Genomic DNA, 15,929 nt, shown 5'->3' with positions numbered 1-15,929 from the left:
CACAGCGAGCAGGGGACCTTGGTTTGTTAGCGGCATCCCCGACCGTTAGTTTGCGCAGGTGGCGCTCTAGCAACGCACGCATGCGTGCCCGGACGAGCACCGAGACGGACATTGACAGTCAAAAAATTAACATTTATTTAGAAAAAATAAATGAAAATCTTCAAATAAACCTATACAAATATCGTGTATCAATAAACTGAAATTTAGAAGTGTTTAAGTTCGATATAAATTAAAAATTAAAGTTTAATTAAATCGATTTTAAAAGCGACTTTTCTTTATTTTCTGGACGATTTTCTCACAGTAAATCGTCTCTGAGGTACGGTGGATGTTAGTTTTGCAACAAGTGTAAGCTGGTTGGTGCTAGAACAGGTTTTGGGAGACCGTTGGGTTTTTGTTGTTTATGTACATTTAGGTGTGTAGTTGTTTCGCGAGTGAGTGTGCGGTGAACGGGCAGCGCCCGCTAGTGATGCTGCAATCCGGTGCAAGTGGCTCCAAGTTCGACTGACTGTCATCTCTGCATGGTGAGTTGAATACACAGCTCGCTAGCCTAGCTACGTATACCTTTTGTAGATGTAGCAGCAGCAGCTCGCTTCAGGAAAGTGTTTGCTAACTTTTGTGTTTTTGTTTTAAAACCGAATTCCATGGCTGATTGTGGTTGGCAATATAGAAAGAGGATAATTATCATCAAAGGATCATTGAGTTTAAAATTTTCCACATTTAAACTCAATGATCCTTTGATGATTAGTACGTATGATAACAATAACCATAGCGAATCCCATATGGATCCCGTTGAAGTTAAGTAGGTACTTTTTACCCGACTGCGAAGAAGCAGGGTTTTAGATAATTAAATGTTTATGTGCTTGCTCGTTACATTTATTCGATTTACTTAGGTTTTGATTTTCAACGTGTAAAGACAAAAAAACATTATCTTTTAAATAATACTTAGACCCATTTAGTTAAATTCTTATAGATTCATGTTTTTAATAATCAATCTATTTTTATTTAAGACTGGATTCATAGGATATGAATTAGTGGTATGAAATTGGTAGGTACCCTGCTCAGAGTCTATCATCTTTTTAGTCGTAGGTGTAACTTGTGTAACTTACTTACATAATATTGCTCACTTTTTTGTTCGAATTACGTAAAAGGATCAAGATCCCCTAGTACCCTAAACCCTATCAAGATAGGGTTTAACAGGTAGTTTGCCATTCAGAAAACTAACAATAGTTAGGTTCCTACTCATAAACAAACAATTTAGAGGTAGCTGTACTATGAAGCTCAGAAAATTCACAATCTAATGACCTCTTTGGTTGTATCAATCAAAAAACATACTAATTATGAACTAGTACATGCATTTATCTGAGATTGCCGTAATACGGTCATCTGTGAGTTATCAAATAGGTTATTCAAGAAAGATAATGCACATAAATTTATATCATTACAACATCTAGGTACATCGCGCGTAGATTATGAATACATATTACGAGTACTACTTTATTTAATTTATTTTTGAATGATAAAGCACTAAAATGCTCTTAATATTGAAGTCAGGTTTCAGTATTTGTTTTTTTTAGTCCCTCCACACACACACACAACACACACACACACACACAGTAACAGTTGATTATTTGACAATGCTCTCCTCTCATCTATTAACTCTGCCTTTGATACAGCCAATTAACTGTACTGTAACACGGTCTTCTATTTCATATTTTAGTAAGTATAAGTTGCTACTCTGAAATCAGTCCATTGCATGTTATTTCAAATTTTGAAATATGTATCAAAGAACTAAGTATAGTGGGGCAACAAAATTAATTTGCTTTGGTTATATCCAGCTACTACATACCTAGTTAATACTTTTTTTAATGCATGCGCATGTTTTCTCTTTCCCTAACAGAATGTAATACTTCGTGATCTACATAATTGCACATCCTAGCTAACCAAACTTCAACTTGCGTAAGTTGTGTCTTCCAGGGCTATAACAACTGCTAGCCGTAGCTTGCAGTCTTCGTTGCTCAGTTAAGTACCTAATGTATCTGCTTTATTTTAATATATTTATTTAGTAGATGAACAGAACATTCAAGATTTTACAGAATAAGTTACAATTTTGTTTTGAATGCAGGTCTTGTGCTAATAAATAACCCCTCATTTTTACTTTGTCGTAAGTGCAATAAAACGGTACCTACAACACAAAGTCTATCTGGCTTCTGTCGCGTCCGTTCATCTTAATCCATTATCTGTTTGTTTCCAGAAGACCTGCATTGTTAACAGGTGATAATATTATTATGCATTATAAACAGAGCAAAAATAAACTTGTTTAGCTTGATATCTAATTTGTCAATTCGTTATTACAATAGCTTTTGTAGACACCAGATAAAAACAGCTTCTATTCATCAAGGTCTAAGTAATTTGCAAACTTTGCAAAATACCTACTATCTATTTTACATAGGTACTACTGCATGTGTACGGTTGAACGGGTTTTTCTTACTTCCTTAGATTTTTTCTGGTATTTCTGCTTTACTAACATCTAAATATGTGTCACAGCTCCAAATCTCTTATACCTACGAAAGTGAAATTATTTGCTGGAATGTTGATCTTATCAATAAATTTTTTTTGATCCTATTTTGTGTTGCATGAATTATCTCTTTTTATAAATAGACATTAGATTATGTTTATTTCTAACAATTGACATTCAAAAAGAGCAATTTCAGTGTCTTCTGATCCAACATTAGAAGTGGTAGCCTTGACTTGACCCAAGTTTCTTTTAAGTGCAAAATTTCCCCTGGAGCATTATCCTTAGTGAATTGGTTACTCCGATAAAAGAGAAAATGTAAACGCAAAGATACGACTATACCTAATATCTAATATGTTAAGTAAATAAGTTACTCAAAAAAAGCAGCAACAAAAGAAAATTGTTATCCTAAGATCTTATCCCACAAAAAATATGTTCATATCCCTTTTATCCTCCCGAAACTGGCAGTCCATCTATTTTGATCGTACCTACATCTGAGCGGTGCCTAATCAAACAATCAATTTGTCATTGGAAACATCCAACTTTTTCGCAGCACCCGGTTGCAACGGATACTGCCTCCTGGGCGCGACCTTGGCCTGTTTTCGGAGCTCTAGTGGAGTCCTTCACCCACGGACAGTTCTACCTTTTTTGTGCGTCTGTGTTGTTTAGATAAAATTATTAAACCACCCTGCAGTATTATCCAGGACGCGTGCAAACTTCTTTATCAGTAATAGTTTTTTTTTGCTCTATATTATAGAGGAAATGATAATAAAACATTTTGAGTGTTTAGCGTAAACTGAAGCTACGTGTTTCTAAACATCCGGTCGTATAATCTTTGTTCTAGGCAATAGCTTTTTAACGGTGGACCTTAATTGGCGTCTGTTGCAATTCGCTAGCATGTGTTTACTCTGACCCCATTAGTCGGTCTAATTTTTCGTTTTACTAAACCGGTAATAGAACGACATTTACGACATGTTATAAATAAAATGGGTGTCTCATCGGGGGGTATCGGCCAGATAATGTCTGAAAGATTATGGTATATGTCATCATGTTAGCTCGGTTTTGATTATAATATAATAAAAGATGGGTCCCAAGATACAGGGTCAGCCTAGTTTGGGGTCCGCCGGGCACTGCTCATTGTATTTCGTATTTGTCACATAATAAACATTTTCATTTTCATTTCATTTCATTTTTCATTTTCAGATACATCTTATGTTTATAATCAACTTTTAAGACTACCGTCGTCATTTGTAATATCTGATCTAATTGTTTATAACGTCTAACTAATTGTTTTGAGTATTTAGGTGGTTTATTTTTGTTTGGAACATCACATCACATACATAGGTACTCATTCACACTTGATTATTTAGCTTTGTTATGACTTGAGTTTATAGACTGCGCCGCCAGATGGTTAAATAAACTCGACGTAAATAAACTGTGTCCGCTTTAGTTATGGTGGCTAAATGAATTTCACTTGGATCGTAATAGTTCGAGTTGTTATAGCATCGGTATCGGTTGCTAACTTGCCCGAGGCGTTGCCAAAAATGTTGTGCAGCTGTTTCTATTATATTATAGCTTATAAAGTCTATAGTTATCGCATCAAGCCTTTAGGATATGTTACGGTACATGGGGAACAAATAAGCTACCAAATAGGCTAATGCTTGTATTGCTTATACTACAGATTTGAAGTAACAATAGAGTGCAATTTTGGTAGAAATTGACAATACAATTGGTGTCCCAAAAACCTAAAGTACATACTTTGTGCGTCCCTCACAAAGACATATAAAATTACCTAAATAATGGAATAATCGGTTTTGCACAAGGCATTTTCCCTTGGCTAATCGAAAAAGTTCCTCCATTGTTAACGAGTAAGTAGGCCTCGATAAAACCTAACCGTTGTTCGATATCTAGAAACATACCTACCTGTTAGTTATGCGATCCCACGATGTTACCGTTCTCTCCATGCATTCCCATAGCCTACTAAATACTACAATGCGCCTATGTGCAGTAGGTCTACTTATGAATTATACTGCGAATATTAGCATGAAGCTCGGCCAGAGCCACTGTGCTGCTGTCATGTTCTAGGATATAGTGCAAACTCTAGCCACTTAGCATAATGCATAAGCGTGTTTCGAATGTTCACATGTTGGAAGACGGTATACGTAACTTTTAGCACTCGGTCCGTTTGTAGTTTGCATAACGATATATTCGATTTGTCTTGGCCACTACAAAACCGTCATATTCGAAGTTACTTGCGTTTTTTTTTTCATATTTACAATCCCAATAGTGCTTGTTTCCTGCTTAAATTCCTGATGTATTCCATGTGTGTTTGGAAAAAGCGTTTCAACTAATATTTCTATTGTAAAAACTTTGGCTTAATAAAATTATAGGAATACTTCTTCATCGCTCGCATGTCTCCCGTTTGCGCAATGCCGATGTTCTATTCCATTTATAATAATAAAAATAAAATTATAAGCATAACTCGCCAGGAAAGCTCACGTGACAGACAGCGAGTTGCGTGACAAATACTCAATGTCTCCGTCGCAAATACACAATGCCAGGGCATGGGTAGCCGTAGCATCCCTCGCCTTGACACAATACCATTTGCTATTGTCCTACTAAACAACAATGCGTTCAGAGAAAGACTTGCGGAGGGTTTGAGCAAGTCAAGTGTTATTGAAAAATAACAATACACATCAGGATGCAGTCGAGGTAATGTTACACCTTCTAAATTAACAATGTCATAATCATTGCACGTTGAAAAAGACTGTGAGTTGAGCTTAAACCAAAAGCTTGAACATCGAACGTTTGATTTATTATCCAATCTACTTATTGACACATGATTTATTCAACAGCTTAGTAAAGTTCCGATGCGTCAGAGAGAATCCTCAATGGCTACAAATCATTAAATATGAAGCATTTATATCGGAATATGTGATAGCACTATCTGCACTGTCAGCTGGTAACTGGCGGCTGCATCGCATCGTTGCAACATGTGCATTTTTTTTCAAACACGTGACCTACTGATCGCGATTGAGTTACATAGACTGTTTCTATTTGCATATTATTATGTGCATGTGGAAGTTTTATTAAGGATTTCACGTTAGGTACTTGATCATGAAATTCATGAATAGAAGTTTAAAGTTCTGTAGTTAATGTTAATCGGAGAATAACGTTTTAGTACATATGTAATGTATAAGGGTCATAAGAGGGAAAATGCATAAAATGATAATATAATGCACATTCTTACTTAATAATATAAGTAATCTAGTCTTTACGAATTATTACGTACTTATGTTACTAATAAATAACTTTAAAAGAGCCTGTCTTTAATATTTATTTCTGGGATTTTCAAAATGGCTCGAACAATTTCGATGATGTTTTCTATGTGATGGTTTTTGGTGGCAATCAATCACACTGGCTTGGTCTATCTCTGGGAAAATGTGTGTTTTCAAGTATTAGCCCGAGCGAACCTCAGTCGCCCTAGTACCTACTACAATTAATTTGAATTCTACCGCAAAATAGGAAATTATATGTACTTATTATTATTAAGACGAAAATTACTTAAATGACTGTGTAGGTATTTTTTAATTTTAAAATCCTTTAATGAATATCATGTTTTAGTGCCTATGAAGACTTCCAAATGTTTCTGTTTCATACAATAATGCTATCTACCTACATTATTCTTTATTTTTCTTTCCATCTTATCAGAAACTTTTCCATCTACTGGTGTACTTACCTAGCCTGTGTTAACTGTGATGATGTGTTTACAACCATCATCACTTTAACTACACGAACTCGCTTCACTCGTTCTTCGAGAACTTCTTGCAACTTTGTTGCTAACACCTTGTCAGTGCGAGGAAATGTTGTTCGAAAGTATATTAAGAAACAGTGTAGATATGTCATATCCATGGAAAAATTTGATTAACTTATTTAATATAATGTGACAACAAAGCCCGTAGGTCAAAGGGAACGCGCAATAGTGCTCTTCATTTCCATGTTGTACTCGTATACCCCCGTGCCACGTGTCACGCATAGCATAGATTTAAGTTTAAATACACATGTAAATACCTATAAGTGAGTGCACGCAAACCGCTACCGCGTAGGTAGAGTTCTTGCCTATTCATTGAGGCAAAAGCAAATTCAGTTCTTGTCGTCATCCCGTAAGTCATCCCGTCCCCTTGATTCGTTCGGAACATTAATCTGAATTCAGGTCGTTGATCATGTTTGATCGCTTTTAGATCGTTGGCACAAGATTCTCGTTTTTGCTTTATCATTTACCTAGTCCAATAATGGAAATGTATCCAACAGGCTCGCCATGATGTTGGCAGAGCGGGCCTCGAATCAATCATGAGGTACTTTCAGTAAGTGATATTCTGCTAAGCGATTCCTTTGTTGGAAGACTTAAAAAAGATCTTCTGTTTAATTATTTTTCCTGCACTGCTTTTCTCCGGACTTCGTTATTTTTCGCGCATTCCGTCCCGTTATTGAGAAGAAATTAACAAGATTCTAAAAGTCTCGTTATATTGCAACGCTCTTTGTTTCTTTAATTATCATTAAACGTCGATATTCTTGTAACAAGTATTTGGTTGTTGCCTTTAAAACGCTGGAATTTCAAAAGCTTAATCCTTGTTAACGAGTTTTGTGATTAAAATTTACAGTTATACTTGTACAGTCAGCAACAAAGATATGAATACAGCCAAAGTGCCAAAAATATGTATACACGGCCTTAATGTTCAGGCAATAAAGTCCTGTATGCATATTTTTGGTACTTCAAAAGTATGTATATTTTTGTTGCTGACTGTACCCGGTCAACCAATATTTACATAGTACTTAACAATGGGAATTATTTATGCCTCAAACCTACATCAAAATATTGTTTAAGTACTTAGAAGCTTTAATCTTAAAATTAATTTGTGATCACTTGATCAGCTCAGCAGTTGTGCTGCTTTAAATTCACCCTTGTGACATCTTTTCATCAAATCAACGAGTTGTATTATACGATTGACGATACTATTAAGATGCTCAGAAAATCCTATAATCAAACAGATACTATCACGCTACACGACTAATCGGTAAGTGAGGTTCAGTCAATCGTTCTAAAGAGCACACTCAATGGTTTATTGACTCGAAGAGAAAATAAAGAATACACAATACCACCGTATTAAAGATTTCTTGTACTACATAATGGTATCATTAGTGACGATAAGAATAGTGCAGCGTATTGGCTTAAGGAGTAATTTGTACATTATTGTTCTGCTCTAATAGATGCAGAATGGAATTATAGAAAGCTGTTATGTTTCTGTAGGGTATTGTATATGAAATGTATTTTGATAGGATTAGTGGTTTAATTAATAATACGGAACCCTAATAATTAGGTGAAATTTATTACCTTAACTTGAATATTGGTGGATGAAGAGCTAACAACTTTGTTTAATTAACATGAGGCATTGGACTGCTGCAATTAGATGAATACATCAAAACCCTGTTCTAGTTGGGTGGTGTGCGGTGTCTTTAAAATAAAGTAGTAAAGTCAAACTTTACTTGTCTTGTCAAAGCAAGACAGCCTCTGGACATCTCGTTTTAAACAAACTGTTTCTGTCAATACATCTGGGTAATAGTTTTACGCTGTTGCTTGATAACGTTTAGCCAGTTCCAAATGCTTAGTTTACCCTCACCCTCAGCCACTCCTCAAGTAGTTGCTACTAGACCAATTGCCTTGCAAAAATTCTAACATTAGACATGAAAAGGTTGTCTTGTAGAGTTGTAGATGCTTACCTCAGTTGGTTGCGAAAACAATCTTGCAATAGTAGATTGTTCAACAAGGGACTAATACAAGCCATAATGACACGAGATGCTTAGCCACCCGAGCAGAGCGAGGGTGGCTATAGTTCAAGTGGCATTATGGTTGTTTAATCTCGCGATAAACACTCTACTTTTCACTTTGAATGCGAGGAAAAAAAAACATTTTTTTCTTCAAAATTAAAATATTACTTTTTAAAAACGTACGCTCGACTAACGGACAGGCCAGGCAAAAAAAATGTTTCCCGGTTTTTTTCTTTTCTTTTATTTTTTTTGAAGTGAGCCGCATTTACTCGGACGGCGCGGCTCGCGTGGGATTGTGCTACCCCGCGTCGTTTAACAGCACCTTTAGGCGTCCAGAAGTTGTCCGGTTATATGTTTGCCAGAAAACAATAAAATAATTTTGATTACCTTTAGTTTTGAATTTAAATGATGACTTCTAATACCTATTAACTTTTAAAAACTTTCTATCCTTCGGAGGATTCCTTAATTAGAATGGCGACTGTGCTTGTTTGTAATTGATAACAAAAAACAAAATCTGTACTTCAAACAAATTTTTGTGGCCAAGTCACCATAATTTAGAATTTGATGCTTTAACATTAAAGGGTACATTTAGTTACTTCACTCTCGTAATGTAATGACCGTTTACGACATAACGATGTCGTTATTTCACCTTGAAATAAAAAAATATAGCAAATACTTTAAACTAATGACCTCCAAGAATCAAGACAAATCTCTCTCGAGGAATTACCGTTAACCTCTATTATGCATGCTTCTAACCTATACAGTAATTTACAGTATACACTAGCTTCATTCATCTTTAAAATACTCTGGCATTCATCAATCAGTTTTCTTATCTCCTTGACATGCACACATGAAGCTTATAAGTACGAGTATGAGTCTTAAAAGCTAATTAGCAACTTTCTTGTCACAAACAATGACTAAAATTAGACAGTTCTAGTTTCGGCTTCAAATTGCCTTATTGTTACGTTGCTGTGGTATATGTCTTTGAGACCAGGTGTTGCGTGAGTGTGACCACACGACGTGAGCAAACTCATCCGACCGTGGACCATGTAAGGTCACCACAAATGCTGTTTTTACGAGACTATGGAGATAGCTTTTTACGCAACGCTTTGTTATGGCATTGTCACCATACTTGTACTTGGCATATCATAAAGCTCTTTTAGAATCTAAAATTTAGATGAGCGGTCTGACGTAAATTGAATATACGAGTATATTACGTTCAGTAAAATCAGATTTTCTTGTAACGTGTCCGTACGGTCAAGGGCATAAATTTATATACGCTACCAGGACGTCAAAAATTATACACCACATTAAATTATACACCTTTATGCCACTAAACATAAGTTTGATGTATACATATTTTTGACGCTATGGCTGTAAGTATACATATTTTTGCAGTCGACTGTACCTACTCACTTGTCACTCGTTGATTTACTTGGCAAAACAAAATGACAATTATGTATGGCGCACCTTACCTAATAGCGACTTAGGCGGGAAATGCCGTTTGTTCCCCAACAATAACATTTTCTGAGTATTAAAGCAAATTAGGTTAAGTTACTAGGAAACCTATACCCACTACTAATGGCTTGACCCGTTTGGCGTTTTTCCAGTTCTACTATCTTTGTTATAAGCACACGACACGACAGTTTGATAAATTCTCATGTCAGCATTCCCAACATTTATGTCGTTCTGACTTGGATCTGCTGATCTATTTAACGTTTTGAACTTTCCATCGTAAACTAGCTCGTATTTTAGTGTAATGAAGTGCTTACAATTTAATTTATGTTATAACTTCTTGGTTATTTCACCATTGTCTGCTTAATCGTCAATCAATATATTGTGAATTTTCAGAAGCGTCTCGACATACTTACATTTTGTTTTGTATTTTAGTACTGACAGGATTGTACGCTAGTTCTAAAATTTGTTTAATTATCGCGTGTAGTGCATTCCATTTGTTGATCAAGCAATAGTGTTATTATCATCATCCACTCAGTACAGTCACCAGCATCAATATCTGACAAAACAAAGCGTACATAATTATTTGTTACGACTCTTTTCCTAGGGCCAGTAGGACGTGTCAGATATTTTTGCACGCTCCGCAGTGGCAGATATTAATGCAGGTGTACGTAAAGACTTGTACAGTGTACGTTAAAGTTTTTGTTTTTTTTAGGGTCAATTGTCACTTCCGAACTACTCAATGTGCTTTGGTCTTTATAACTGCTGCTCTAATAATCTTACCGGACAATATGGTCACCCCACAAAATATAATAGCTAGTCCGGGGTTGCTTGCGCCGTACCGTGACGCTCCGCTGAGCCAGAGTGCACTGACAGACTTGCGTACATGTCCAGCAGTACCAAGTTTACCAACTTAAAAATACGTACGTAAAAACGTTAAGTTTACTTGTTGAGATTTGAGACTGAATTTTAACAAACCACCGCTGAGATATGGTCGCATAAGGCATCTGATGTTCGATGATAGAGTAGAGACCTCAACAAAACTGCTACTCTGCTAGGACCTAACGAAATTAGTAACGTAGCTGAATCTAATATTGTTAATTTCGTACCAATTTTATTACGGTACATTATGATTTGATTTCCCTGTGTCATATTACTTTAGCTGAAATTGCTGTTTTTATGTTACTTTGCACAATAGGTATCTGCAACGACGAAATGCTTAACTGCTTACATTTAAACCAAATTCCTTTCATAGTGATATTCAAACGCAAAGAAAAATGGTCACTACCTACTTTGAAAATACGTTAACAAATTTGACCCTTAAAACAATGATCATTAAGTTCACTGGTAAAGATCATCGATTTTGAGATACCAGCTCTTTTCAAAGTAGTGACGAAATACGTTCCTACACAAGAATCTTATTTATAAATTATCTTAATGAGAAAACAAATTAGACAATTATTCCGTAGTGCGACATAAATTTAATAGTCCCTCCCAATCGTCACTAATTACAAGCAATTTCGTCTGTTCACTTCAGTTATCTTGTTTCCTTGTGAATGCTTAATTGCCCCCATATCACAGGTGATGAACGTAATAGGCCTACTTGCTTCTCATTAGGTTTTGTTTTCGATTCATTTGGAACCTTTCCAAGCGAAGTTAGTTCGGAAACAATTTGTGCCTAGTTAAACATCAAAATTTCAGCATTCGTGCAATAAAACCCTCTGAAGGCTATCTGAATATTTGCAGGATACTTAGCAGCGGGAAATGAGAAAAAGTTTCTCACTTAACGTCTGCGAAGCCTTTGGCAAGGATTTGTAAATTCAAAAAATGTGTATTCAAAAGTACGATGTTGAAGTTGATACTGGTTGCTAGGATAGCCTTTTTAGGGTTCCGGAGCCAAAATGGCAAAAACTGAACACCTATAGTTTCGCCATGTCTGTCTGTCTGTCTGTCTGTCCGTCCGCGGCTTTGCTCAGGGACTATCAATGCTAGAAAGCTGTAATTTTGCACGGATATATAAGTAAACTATGTCGACAAAATGGTACAATTAAAAATTAAAAAAAAAAAATTTTCTCATCCAACCCTATAGTGTGGGGTATCGTTAGGTCTTTTAAAACCATTAGGGGTTTGCTATAACGATTTTTCGATTTAGTGATTTTTTTGCGAAATATTCAACTTTAAAGTGCAATTTTTCATTAAAATCGAGCGCCCCCCCCCCTCTAAAATCTAAACCGGTTGGTGGAAAAATTAGGAAAAAATCAGAATGGTAGTAAGTATATCAAACTTTCAAGGAAAACTGTAACGACTAAGTTTGCTTCAGAATTATTAGTAGTTTAAGAGTAAATAGCAGCCTAAGGTATAAAATATAACTAAACATGGAAGATTCCGTATAAAATTCGAAATCCTTAGATATTTTTTTTTTTCGTAATGACTACGGAACCCTTTTTGGGCGTGTCCGACACACTCTTGGCCGGTTTTATTAGTCTCTTATTGCCACGACATTATCGAAGAGATCATAAATAAGATATATACGAGAGACGATAGGCATGATTTATATCATTTCGGAGATTCAGCAGCGATATCCGTTACTTATATTAGCGAATACGAATGTGTATTTTGACGATTTAGTTGTTGAAGTTGGTACTACATTGCAAAATAAGATGTTAAAGGTCAAAACCGTTACATGAATAACATTTAGTAAATCATCATCTATTTAATCCCGAAAACTAAGTAACACATTAGATCATGTAACATCAGAAGTTAAAAGATAATTATGAACGCAACGTGTTCGAGAAAGGTTAAATCAACAATTAATGACGATAAGTGTAAAAGTGTGAGCTTACATAACCGGGTTTGTACCAAAACTGCAGTGTCAGGGAAAAGTAGTGGAGTCGCATGATGCATAAGTTTAATTATTTTTGTGTTCATGATAGAAATTGAAATGCTTTCGTTTTTACAATCGGAATGCTTCGAGAAAGTTGTCAATCTATTCTAATCAAAGTAGCTAAACGTACTACTACTACCTATTTTATGAACAAAGCTAAAGAAATTTGGTGCTCTAGTTAAAGAGAATCCGATGTCTTAGATGAAATTAATTCCAGAACGTTCCTTTTGGCTACCATCACAATCAAATGGAAAGGAAAAACATATGTGACGATAGTAAAACGCGATATCGCAATTTTTAACCCTTAAATTGGCACTGTGCATCACCGTGTACGTTAGTTAATAAAAAATCCTACATCAATATATATATTTTTTGAAACTTTTATGACTAAAAACTACTACAATAATTTTATGATGAATGGTTGAAAAAATATGAGACATGGCAATATTTCAAATTAACGTCAGTGTCTGGAATAAGTTCAACGCGGCGTCGCATTAGTACCTAGGGAAAGTTTTATTAAAAAATTTCAACTTTTTTCTATGCAAGTTATGCTTATTATGCATTTTGTATTTTATGAGAAAATGCTAAAGTATACGAACAATTAGTTCTTCTGTGTACATTCAGCATGATAACAACGATAATCACTGTTAAATTAGAATGTACACCACGGTTACCGTCGCCAAGTTTGTGAAGAAGTACTTACATTCAACTACGGTAACCACCATGTACGTTGCCAACTACTAGGTGTATTAACTTCGGTAACCACGGGTACATTACCAAGTTCCCTGTACATTTTTTTGATTTCAAATTAACGATTTTACGTCCCCTTGTTTATTTTAAATATTTTTAAACAGTATGCTTTTCTTTCTTGTCTGCAGTGCTTAACATAAAGTCGACCGCATAAGATTTTAGCTTTAATTCCCGTAGAAAATGCATGTTATGATTGTGGCTCTAATCCGGACGAGGAAATTAAACCGCACGCACCGCCACAATTCGATTCTGATGATAGCTCTGATGCACCTTCTCTAAACTCTTCTTTGGAACGTTTAAATTTGCTATACTGCTTATTGGATGAGCATGAGGTTGATAAAATATATATGTATATCCAAACCGATTGAATTTTGAAAGCATGCACGATGCTTCTTTCACCCATTAGAGAAAAAGTTCTGCCCTGGCCATCCACAGTTAATTATTATAATGCTTTGCCCACATTAAACTCTATGCAATCCATAGCCACGCCATCTACACTTGAGCGCGTTTCGAACTCAACCAGAACTCATCTTCAGAGCAACTCATATATGCCCCTTTTTCGCTGTTAGAAAAACGAAAACACGAAATTGCTTTCGACAGTTCCACACTATATTTGATTTGGATAGGTACGAGTATTTAACTAAATGTAAACAAACTTCAGTTGCTAGATTTGTCACATTCAAGGATTTAAACATTTTACTTGTCTATCATTGTAATACTAACTAGACTAGTGTTTCAATACAGATAGTATGTTTAGATAGTTTAATGGGGAAATTTCAATATTAAGACACCAATTGACGGTGTTTTGTTTACATTTAGTTAAAATACTTATACCAAATATACCAAAACCAAGTATAAATGATGTTTTTTTTAATAATTTAGGTTTTTTTTTATATAAAAGTGTACTGCCTGATTGGCAGCGGTAACCAGCGTGTACACAAAATAATGTTACTTTGTTCTTATAGAATTGGCAACGTGCATGGTGATGTACATAGATTTTCTGAAAAACCAATAATGCTAGATTTTTTTTTCATTTTTCTGTAGACCCTAAGATGGTATTAAATAAAGGTATGATACTGTATCACTTGTTTTTGTATTTTTTACTCTTGCCAATTTAAGGGTTAACTCAGATGCAATTATTGCCCTTCCATCGTGCAATAATCGATCTCGAGTTCTTATCTGTGAATTTTGCCGAAATTATCGTATGATTCCGTCTTTCTTAAAATTAATTCCACTGAATATTATTGGGATGAACAGATAAATTCTGTGTAATTGTGTGAACTAATCTAAATTTGATTTTCCATGTAAACCAAATTACGTTGCTCATTTTATTTTACGTTGCATTAAGTATAATTGCAACAATATTGATCCGGAAGGGCAAGGTGAATAGGTTCTACAATAAGATTAAAACGTAATGCTTTTTACTCTGAATGCCGTGTGAAATTAACTTCCGGATAAACATGTTATCGTTAATTAGACGTGGATGAGGATCGACAGTTACTTAGGATACCTCGTCAAATGATACTGTTTGACGAAGTGGCGATGAGGTGCAGTTTGTTTGCTGATTCAGAAAGCGTTTATTTTAAGTTTGGAGGTTTCCGAATACTAACTACTTTTTAGGTACCACCAGCCAAATATGTGGTCTACCATCCTAAAGTTGATAATCGTTTGCATGTCATAAAACAATAATGCCAATAGACGTGTCTGTCAACTTGAAAGTTCGACTTTAGCGACATATTCATTTTGATAGGAATGTTTCAGGATGCATTCATGAATTAAAACAGTAATTTAGTTAAAGAACATGCTTTTTACTTCTCATTCCAAATTATACATATCTACATACATCTAGACCACTATATAGGTCATGACACTGACAGCGCGCCAAACAGGTTACGTTCGGAAAATCCCTCTTTCTTTAGAAAAGCTCATACTACCCTAGGACATGTCATAGTCGTTGAAACGGGCAGGTCTACATCCTACCCTGGTGCTACGTCGTGGCTCTGGAAGGACGTTACCAGCCATTGCTTCTTGGTATTGTTGAGCTCTTTCATTTTCCGGTCTGAGCTCATCTTGTTCTGCTGAAAATATAAGTTCTGTACCTGTATGGTAAGGCTGAGATGGCGACCCACTCTGTTGTTTTGTCTTGGAACATTCACTTCTGTAGGTACCATCTTGTGTATAGAGAAACACCTTCAGGACAAGGTCTTATGTGAATCCTGTTTCGCCTGTATTCTTTGCCATTTGCAGATACGACATATGACCTATCATTCAGAACCTTAGTAACTTTTGCAGGTACCCATTTTCCATTCCATTCTGGATTATCTAACAGCACATTTTGACCTATCTAAGCATGGCAGTGTCCTTGCTCTTTGGTCATAGTTTACCTTATATTTTTCTTTTCGTTCCTTAATAGTTTTAGGTACATTTGCAATAAGTTTGGGTATAAATGTTTTAGCAGACAGGTAGACCAGTTCTCGTTCTTCTGGAAAATAGTTTCTGTAC

General features: G+C 35.5%; 1 protein-coding gene across 1 annotated transcript in view; it reads left to right on the top strand.

Moving 5' to 3' along the window:
* Window positions 1-41: 41 nt before the first annotated feature.
* Window positions 42-15,929, top strand: part of LOC141441585 (uncharacterized) — an 80,665-nt gene continuing 64,777 nt past the window's right edge. Inside the window, exon 1 of the mRNA XM_074106368.1 lies at window positions 42-521. The gene's annotated coding sequence lies outside the window, so the exon portion shown is untranslated. The remainder of the gene's footprint in view (window positions 522-15,929) is intronic.

The sequence above is a fragment of the Choristoneura fumiferana genome, chromosome 24 (genome assembly GCF_025370935.1).
Source record: "Choristoneura fumiferana chromosome 24, NRCan_CFum_1, whole genome shotgun sequence".
In the NCBI taxonomy this organism is placed as follows: Eukaryota; Metazoa; Arthropoda; class Insecta; order Lepidoptera; family Tortricidae; genus Choristoneura; species Choristoneura fumiferana.
Note: the sequence above shows the minus strand (reverse complement) of the source record. Positions and strands in the feature narration are given on the sequence as shown.